The 9,785-nt window shown below is 42.6% G+C and overlaps 1 protein-coding gene across 1 annotated transcript in view; it reads left to right on the top strand.

The window, feature by feature from the left end:
• The first annotated feature begins 1,003 nt into the window (after positions 1-1,003).
• The window catches only part of plppr2a (phospholipid phosphatase related 2a), a 203,943-nt gene continuing 195,161 nt past the window's right edge, over positions 1,004-9,785 (top strand). Inside the window, exon 1 of the mRNA XM_085403148.1 lies at positions 1,004-1,678. The gene's annotated coding sequence lies outside the window, so the exon portion shown is untranslated. The remainder of the gene's footprint in view (positions 1,679-9,785) is intronic.

Below are 9,785 nucleotides of genomic sequence, written 5' to 3'. Positions count from 1 at the left end.
AGAGGCCAGTGAGGGAACTCTTGGGATTGTGTGATCACTCTGCATGTTACACCCTTTGGCTGGCATTAATAAATGTGACCTAAAAAAATAGATCTTTAGAAGCCTGCAGGCTAGTTCAGGCAGGCAACTCGAGCTGTGTTGAACATTGCATAATACACATAACATGCCTCGCTCTCCTTATGTCATAAAGCAAACACACCCACCCAGTTTGGCGCTCCATTTAAGCTGCAAAATTTCCCACTGCTGTGTCTGCTTGCATCACCCCCTGTTGTTTCAACCTCTTCACCCGTAGGGTCAAAGGAGACCCTGTGTTGACGTATCACTCCACAGCTTTATATCTCATAGCATACCTGTGGGGAGCGATGAGCTCAAGGGCTAGAATCTAAAATCTAAACTGTGTTCTGCAGCTATAATAAATCGTCCGTTTCAAAAGTGACTTTTAACTCTGCCAGTTTTTTGCTGGTAGCTTCCAACTTCCTGACATGCAAGCGTTTCCTTTGGGGAGTGACAGTGTTAGAGACAAGATGCCAAATACAGATAGTTTATACTGTATATGCACATTTATGCAGTTAACCATTCAACAGGAGTCAACCCAGTTTTATTTATTTATTTAATTTTAGCGGGCTTGTGTTGCCTGATTTTAAATAGCTATTAAATCCTAAATAAAGCTATAAATGATCACCGAGGTTCTCATTTGAACTGTACCAAACGTTGGCGTTCATAATGTTTTTGATAGGTTTAAAACACATGGCTGCGGTTTCAAGTCAAAGCACCTATGTTGTAAGCAAAGGTTTCACAATGTCCCTTTAGTAATGTTTTGTCTGAGGTGGCAGTACTAACAAATGTGACTGAATGTTTAAACAGATAATACTTTTGTACTCGGTGACGCTGAAGATGATCTAATCGCTCCACAAAACAGTCTCCAGTTTTCTTTTTCTTCCATGAAAGCTTTCAGATCAGACACTGGCCATTAAATATAGTTATTTAATTAAGTATACCGTAAATGTCGGGCTATAAGCCGCTACTTTTTGCACAAGCTTTGAACCCTGCGGCTTTTAGTCAGGTGCGGCTTTTCTATGGATTGTCCGTGATTTTTGTCATATCGTAAGACGATTTGTTTTGTGTGTTCCGCTGTTGTACGGCACTACGTTGCCTGGCGGAAGGATCGGGGTTCAAGAGTGGTATGTTAGTCACATGTCCGTCCGCCAGGCAACGTAGTGCCGTACGAAGTAGCGCGAAAAACAAACTTCAAAGTAGCGCTACGCGTTCAGCGGGAGTCGTGGATGATGAGCGGCGATAAACTTGCAAGTTATGCCCAAAAAGCAAGTTATGCCCAACTCCACCGGTGGATTCTGACAGCGTGGAAAAGTGTGAAAACATCCACGATCACCAACGGATTTTGAAGGGCTGGACTGCTGCATGATGGAGAGGAGGACACCGCCACGGCCCTTCTGAGGCTGTTCGACTCTGACACTGACAATGAGGATTTCTTTGGTTTTGAAAGTGACAACGAAGGAGAGAAGAAGAGTGGATGACGAAGCCATCATGAGCCTGTTTGTATCCGACACTGGAGAAGAGGACTTTGGTGGTTTTAGTGCGCAGGAAGAAGAGAAAGATGGTGGTGAATGACTGACTTTTCTTCTTGTTAAAGCTGTGTCACTGCACCTGAGCCTAAAAGGTAGGCCGAATCTATTGTTCTGGTGTGCTGTAGGTTATTGTTATGTACTACATGTGCAAATATGTACCCATAACTTGTTTTTCAAAATATTAATAAAAGTGATGTCTCCAAACAGCCATCTCTTTCCTGACAATTCCCTTTGTGCATATTCTCTTACATATGATAAGTCAACATTGAAACACCTGCGGCTTTTGGTCAGGTGCGGCTAATGTATGTACAAAACAGGATTTTCCCCTGATTTTAGCTTGTGCGGCTAATATACAGGTGCGCTTTGTAGTCCGGGAAATACGGTAATTATGTTAATATTTATTTAAAGATTAATCTCATTGTCTTCTGTCAGACTGACTAAAATTATATTACAGATGCCACCGAATGTTTGTCGTCTGTATGCGTACGTGGGCAGTTGATGCAGTGTTATATGTTTTCATTCCTGCATGCTTTTTTCAGGAAACTGCTCACACCCATCACAACTTAGCAGTCAAGTCAGCGCGCTCCAATTTGAACCACAACATGAGCCGAACATAAACACTGACTTTATTGTGAGATTGCCAAGCAGGATCCTTTATCTCTGTGACACTTAATGTTTGGCTCATTGTTTCCTCGTTCCTGCCACTCCTATCAGCAGACGCTCGTGTCAGGCATTTAGGCCGCGCGCATGCACTCCGGCACCTGTGACTGTGACTTTCCACAAGGTCACCGAGCCTGGATCCCCTCCAAAGTCAACAGTAAGTATAGCACACGGTCAACTCACATTTCCGTTGAGCTCTAGGGAGAGAAAACCCGTCTTTGTTTTGGCCCGTGAAGCTTTGACCTCAAAAAATCTGAAGCTAGTGGATAAATTTAAAGCTGAGCTACAGACTGCCAAAGAGGTATCTGTTAAGAAGGTTAAGAATGTCTCTGCTTTTCTTTTCCTTTCTTTTTTTCCGTCTCTCGTTGCTTTTTTGGCTTGCACACACAACATGTGACCGCTGACCTAATTTTTAGCCCTGGATGGGGAATTGAAAACAAGAACAGAGGAAAGTTTAGGGTAATTTGCCACGAACGAACCCTCCCCTCTCTTACACCCACCCACACCCACGCACATACACGGACACAGCTATACACACAGCACTGTCCTGGGTCCCCCCTGACTGAGCCTTATAAAATCAAAACAAACATTGCACGCTCACCCTGCCCAAACCCACAGTAACACACATGCAGCTGTATGTTACTCAACTATAACTACAGGCATTCCTAGTATTGTGTAATACCTTCCCCAGTGCAATTCAACCTACACCACAATATTGATGTGAATGCAGATTTCATAGCTAAAATGAAAACAAAACAAAATACGGCATTCAGTGTGTGATAAAACACAAAAACACAACAGAACAACACAAGATTTTATCTCCACCAGTGTGGTTTTGAAATGTGCAGTAAGCTCAAGGAAAGACTTTTTTTCCTCTTGTCTTTTTGTCTTGATAATACACAAACATGTTTTTGGCATTTAGCTCTGCGCACTTCCTTAGAACTGTAATACTCATCACGCATTACCAGTAAAAAAAGATTAATCGTGGTGTGCGTCATAAAAGCTTTCACAGCATCCAGTCAACATTTAGATGAGGTGAGTGCGGCTTCGTTTATCACTCCTGTTTCTGTATGTCCGTCCCCCTTTAGGAGCAGCACACTTATCTCAGTCATGTTTACAACCACTCAGTTTTCTGTAGTAGAGTTTTGTAATCATTTTATGACTTCTTACTGTCCCACTATGTAAACACATTCCTTTTCAGGCACTTAACTGCTCCAGTGTACCACAGAGTACCCAATGAAACCATATCTGAAACATCCATTCAGCCTCACATCATCGTTATAAAATTATTGTGAAACTGATGATAGAAAAGAGGCTCAACTTTTGTTGTTTTGTTGTTAAAAACAATGTTTGTTTTAAAAAAAATACTTTTAAGATTAAAATCTTTTGAATCAGTGACACCTTAAGTCTAGTTGACTTTTGCCCTAGTTTATCCTGCTGCTTTGTTCAGCAGTCACACCATCAATAAACACTAGCCCGCTTCACTCTGGTACTAGTTCATCTGGGTTTCATCCGTCTACCTATTATTTTTCAGAAACATGCAGGCTCCTTTAGATCTGCACTTCCTGTTCTTGAGTGTAACAAGTGGTTTTCACCTTGTTGTAAAGCTTCTGTATTTCCATTCAGACCTTGCTGCAAAGTTTTTTTTCTTAACCACGGAAATCATTGTGGGATGTTGTCACTCCTAAAATTACGGAGGTTTATTAAGTATTTTGTTTTCAGTCTGTTGATAACTTCCCTCACTTGCGTCAGTATCTCCTTGGATGTCATATTGAGAGTTTCAGTGAAACGATAATAGATGCAAGTTAAACACTTGAGATCAGCTCCAGATCATTTATTAACTTTAGGCCTCAACCTGGCCACAACACTTCTTGTCAGTCAATTGTTCATTAACTTTTGAGGGTCATGTATGAAAATGGCTGTAATTCCTCAACAGTTAATGCAACACTTTTGTAAAAGAGTTAAAGTTGGAAGGCTTCACATCATGACTGTTGATTTCAAATCCACTGGGGTGGTGCACAGAGGCTAAAACGTTTGGCCTCTGTGCACCAGACTTTGAAGGTTCTTAAAAATATACTGAAAGCTTTACTATTACACAGAGAAAGAACTGATACACTGTGAACTCTCTGACACTTTGTGCTCAAAGTCCCTTTGTGTTCCCGCTGTATGAGACCAGGCATCTCCCCCTGAGAAAGTGTCTCATTGGGCCACATTGGGCTGCAGTGAGTGTGTGGAGAGCTGCAGTGCGGGTGTGCCTAAAGCTGTGATGAATGCACAAACAGCACAATTTGTGGTATTTGTGTCACACCTACCGTTTATGACTTCTGTAAGTTAACCCATGGTTTTACCAAGGAAATGCAGGTGTGTGTGGGTGCTGCTTGTGTTGTTTAGGTGGGGCTGCAGCGGAGCGGGCATACTAAGCTGATTTTTCTTTTTTCTCTCTTTTTTTTCCTCCAGCTGCAGTTATTTGCTGTCCTCGCGGCCTTTCAGGAAGAAAGCCTGTGGGGCAAATGACACAGCAAGCTCTTTGTTTTACTCCCTGCAATGTTTTCCCACTCCCTGTCTGAGCCCTGCAGGCCTCCGTCATCATTCATTCTCTGAATCCCAGCCAAGCTCTTTTACTCTGACTCTGGCTGTTGTGAATTCATGCGTGCACACCTGCCGTTTCTTTCTCCCAGTTCCTCTCGTTCTGTCTAATATGAGCTGGCAGAACCTGGTGTTGCAGATAACACTCTCAGCCAGGTCGGTTGCTGCGTGCCAGCTAGGAGCACGCTCACTGCTGCATTTGCATTCTGCTTTGCTAAGGGGGAGGACTAGTAATGGGGAGCCCGCTGCACTGCAGGTGTAGGTGGCGACATGTAATTGGTGTGTCTTTTGTAGGATTTTATTCACACTGAGGGAAACTAGGACCGCAACTAGGGCTGGAATTTTTACTAAAATGGCTTTTCTAGATGTAATTTTTTCATGTTAGATGGGTTATTTTCTGTTCTCATGGGCCGGTAAAATTATATTACATTTGTAAAGCTCTGAAACAAAAGGTATCAATTAGAATACATTTTTTAAAAGGTCTGTGGTATTTTTTATGAAATGCTTTTAATTCTCACGTTTAAGCAGAGGCTGAGGCTGCAGATCAACAGAAATTTCTTTATGAGTGTGTGTGTGTGTGTGTGTGTGTGTGTGTGTGTGTGTGTGTGTGTATGACCCAGTCAGCTCAGAGCTAAATCAAGGCCAGACCACTCCCTGTCCCGACTCTATTCACTCCACCAGCCGCTTCAAACCAGTCTGAATGTGGATGCACAACTGCACATGAAATGCTTCATCTTCGTCTCTCAATGTGAAAAACGTGTTTGCAAATGTAAAAAAGCTTTTTAAAAACTTCACCTAATTTCTAAACAGCTGAAGTAATGGTAATGGTAATGGTAATGCAAGAATGTAAAGCATTCATATACACATTAATAGTTTCTTTCTGATGTCTGAATGGATTGCAACACAACTTTTACATGAAACTGTCCCGGCTCTCGTTTTCCTGTAACAGCTTGTTAGACACGAGAATGTGACATTTATGATCTCACATGAGCAGGGGTGGGTGCCGAGGACTGTTGGCTAATACTGATAGCAGGAAAGTCAGGCTGGCCTAGAAACTTTGAAGTTGTTATGTGTTTCCATTATGTGCTCCACATTCATTGCCAAGAAAAAAAAAGTACTCAAAAGTGTTGGGCTCATATAATAAAGTCTGATAATATGAGAGAAAAACCATCTAAATGCAACATGACCTATAATATAATATAAGAAGGTTGCTGCCCCAAACTAACAACTCTGCTGTGCAGCATTTTTAACTGCTTCAGCAGAGCGACTGCCACATTGGTGGCTCTGATTACCCTAACTCACAATTGGGATGGTACTACAGCCACACTAGTGAAAACAGTAGTCGGAGATCACAGCATTGTGTGCAATGAACTTCCAAGCCAATTGTCTTTGGAAATGACAGCTTCAAAGACAGGGACCAATTCTGCATCCATTGACAGTCAGTTGCCATCTGAGAGTTTAGCATATCAAGGAAGCAATGAAACTGCGATAAAGAGAGAATCAGTCAGCAATCAGTTTGCCAGTTACATGCAATCTGTTTCTGGTAATTCAATGATTAACTGGAGACAAACTAGGAAAAATTTGCAAATCTGCTGCCAGTGCATTCGCAGAGATTCACATTCATAACTTCTATTCAGAGTCCAGCCAGGACGTTGTAGATTTGATATAAAGAATTAGAAATTCCTCCACAGATAGTGATATAGTTGCCTCCTCATGGCATTTAACTCCAAAAAAAGACAGGCACTCAGCAGCTTTGCATTAATATAGAAATATAATCATAAAACAAAAAGTTAGCAACTGTTTGGATCAAGACCTCCAATCTGTACGATACTGTTTTCAGCCAGTCCGAGTGAGACATTGAGATTGGTTTGGTGACAGGTTGCCCCCCACCAGGCAGTTGGCTTGGGATCATAGTAGCTGCCTAGAAGCTGAGGGTGTTGCACACATAACTTATAGACTTTGCCACAACGATTGACATTCAATCTAGGACAGTGCAATTGCTGGTTGCTCTTTTCAGTCAGTAATGACTGAGATGTAATGTGAACTGTCCTGGTTTAGTTAACTTATCTAACCTGTGCTTATTATTTCTAGATTACGTCAAGTCGCTGTTTTGACTGAATACTTTGATGAAACCATTAAAAGCCCGAAGTTATCCTGGCATTCATGCTTGTGATGAATATATGTAAGCTCCTTGTCATACCCTGTGTATGCTGCTCCTTCTTTATACCCTACTCACTTGTGCTTTCTAGGGCTAATGAATCTGTATAACATGGATGAGATGTGAACTGTGCCACAGGCTATGAGTTAGTTATGCAAGAAAAAAAGGGTTTTGGTCTTTACTTGCTCTTTTAACGGCCTCAAATAAATGTGGGGTCTTTTTCCCCCGAAGAAACACTTCAAAGCAGTGTTTTGTTGTCTTTATGTAACCACCATGTGTCATAGAGTTAGTGTAACAGACTCTGTAATAAGAACCTAGACTTGAGAAATGTGCCTTTAGGGTTCTGACTGACTAATTAGGTCAACAGCACTGTGCTATTGTGCGAATTCTGAATATATACACTCTGTGTTTGCATGAGCACATGTAATGTATGCTTATATGGACGTGTGTGTTTATGTAGAAACTGAAGAACATTTGCAAAGAGTCATAACTGCCCCCAATGACAAATGGAGGAAAATGGGCTTCTGTTGATTTACAGTGTGCAGACCGGGGCTTCTTCAGTCGTCTTACCTGAAGATGTGTTACAAATTTCTTGTATACCACTTCCCATCTTTCTCCCGTCAGCACAAACCAGTCACAGTAGATGGCCGCCCCTCCCTGAGCTCGGTTCTGTCTGAGGTTTCTTCCTGTTAAAAGGGAGTTCTTCCTTACCGCTGTCACCGAGTGCTTGCTGGCTTATAGGGTGCCATCTGATCGTTGGGGTTTTCTCTTTATTATTGTAGGGTCTTTACCTTACAATTTTAAGAACCTTGAGGCACCCCCCTCCCATTCCCTTCTGCTCTGTGCTCACATGCCTCTTTTACTCCTCCCACTGCCTTTCCTGCTCCACTAACCCTTTTACCCCAGACTGAGAAGGGGAGCCAGGTAACACGAGAGCCCTGTTTCTGCTTTGTTTGTCAAGAGTATCTCTGCTGCCACAGACAAACAAGAATGACACGGATGGAGCCTTAACCTTGATCGATCCATCTATCAGCACCCCCCACTCATCTCCCTCTCTCTGTGTCTCCCTCTCTCCCTGTGTTTCAGTCTCATTCTCCTCTCTTTTCCGTTGTTACGCACACTGACCTACTTTCCTGACCTGTTTATGCAGGCTCTGGTGGTGCAGCCATTCAAGTCAAATCAGGAAAATAAGAGACGCAGCAAAAAAAATGCTGCCTGAGCTCTGTTATTCTCACAGGGAGTGTCACCTTGGAATGATCCTATGGGTGCTGGGTAGGCTGGCTATTATAAGGAATGCCCTGTAAGAGCCAAAATCCTATGAGATGATACTTTGTATACTTCTTTTTCTTTTCGTACATGTGTGCTCTTGGGCACTGGTGTGTGTGTGTGTGTGTGTGTGTGTGTGTGTGTGTGTGTGTGTGTGTGTGTGTGTGTGTGTGTGTGTGTGTGTGACAGTGCACTGTGAAAGGCACTGATGTGTCAGCCTTAAAGAGGTGCTTTGTTTGGAGGCTTAGATCAAGTTAGCCTACTGGGTTAACTCCCCCCAGTGTTGCTCCTCCCTTTGCCCTTTATGTTATTATGAAAATGACCCATTTTGCTTTAAAGGAGGGTGGGAAAGAAATGATCCAGACAGTTTCTGCATGTGACACCTGAGCCAAAGGGCAGTCTAGTGATCGATCCCTGAATATAGAATCCAAATACTAGTGCTGAACTCCGGCTAACACTCGCTTTGTGTTTAAATGGGGCTCCGTATAGCCCGTGAGTCTGAATGCGGACTTAGACAGGATTACACAGCAGCATTTTCTGTTTTAATACAATAAACGCACTGGGACTTGATCAGGAGGTTGGCAGGACAGTTGAGCTGGTGGCAGCAGTCAGAGGCTCAGACTGGCTCTGCCCTGGCTTTGTCCTCTGCATCACACAGCGCTGACTCTCACAGGTCAGATGCTGTTCAGTCCGGTCTGTGTTGCTCCTCTGCTATAAATATTCACCGACGTTATGTGGGGCACACCTGTTTAAGTTGTTGCAAATCTAAAGCGATCCCTTAACCTTTTGGCTGAACGTTTCACGTCAAGAGTGGGATAGAGTTGATATTTTTGTTTCATTTTAAAAGCCCTCAACGTCACGTGGAGAGAAATCAGAGGTTGAAAGCACGAGTCATAAGCCGCCAGAGAAGCCGTAATCAGAAGAACGCACGCACAAGTGTAATGTTTAGTGGTTATTTCATGCAATGAGCTTGGGTGTCTGTGTAGAAGTAGGCCAGTGTTACATCAGACGAGTTTTCTGGCGCCACCAGGCAAAGTGTGTCAGTGTGTTAGTGCGACGCTCCTCTCTCTGCAGATTGGTCTCGGATGCCAAAAAAGAGCAAGTGGGGACATTTAGCTAAGTACAAGGCTATCTCTGCTTAGTGAAAACAGGGTGTTCCTGCTAAACTTTTTGAGAACAGCAAGAAGGATCTTTATAGGAAGAACCTTTATAAACTTCAAGAAACACAAGAAAAATTGCTCTAATTTAACATGTTTGCGTTCTCATTGTGACTCACTCTCTTATGCCAATCACTGAGTAATTATTACCTAACTGATAATAATAATAATAATAAACTTTATTTATAAAGCACACTTAAAAACCAAGGGTATGCCAAGGTGCTTAACAAGTAAAATAGAGATGACTCTTGCATAAGGTTCATGGATCATCATCTCAGTTGATAGCAGAAACTAGGCTGCCAGCTTGGATATGGTGCCTACAGACTGTGTTTTTGTACACTGCCAGCCAAGAGTCGTACACAGATCCAAACG

Source organism: Rhamphochromis longiceps, linkage group LG4 (genome assembly GCF_057381845.1).
Source record: "Rhamphochromis longiceps isolate RC_006_pf linkage group LG4, R_longiceps_female_GT1.1, whole genome shotgun sequence".
NCBI classification, from domain to species: domain Eukaryota; kingdom Metazoa; phylum Chordata; class Actinopteri; order Cichliformes; family Cichlidae; genus Rhamphochromis; species Rhamphochromis longiceps.
Note: the sequence above shows the minus strand (reverse complement) of the source record. Positions and strands in the feature narration are given on the sequence as shown.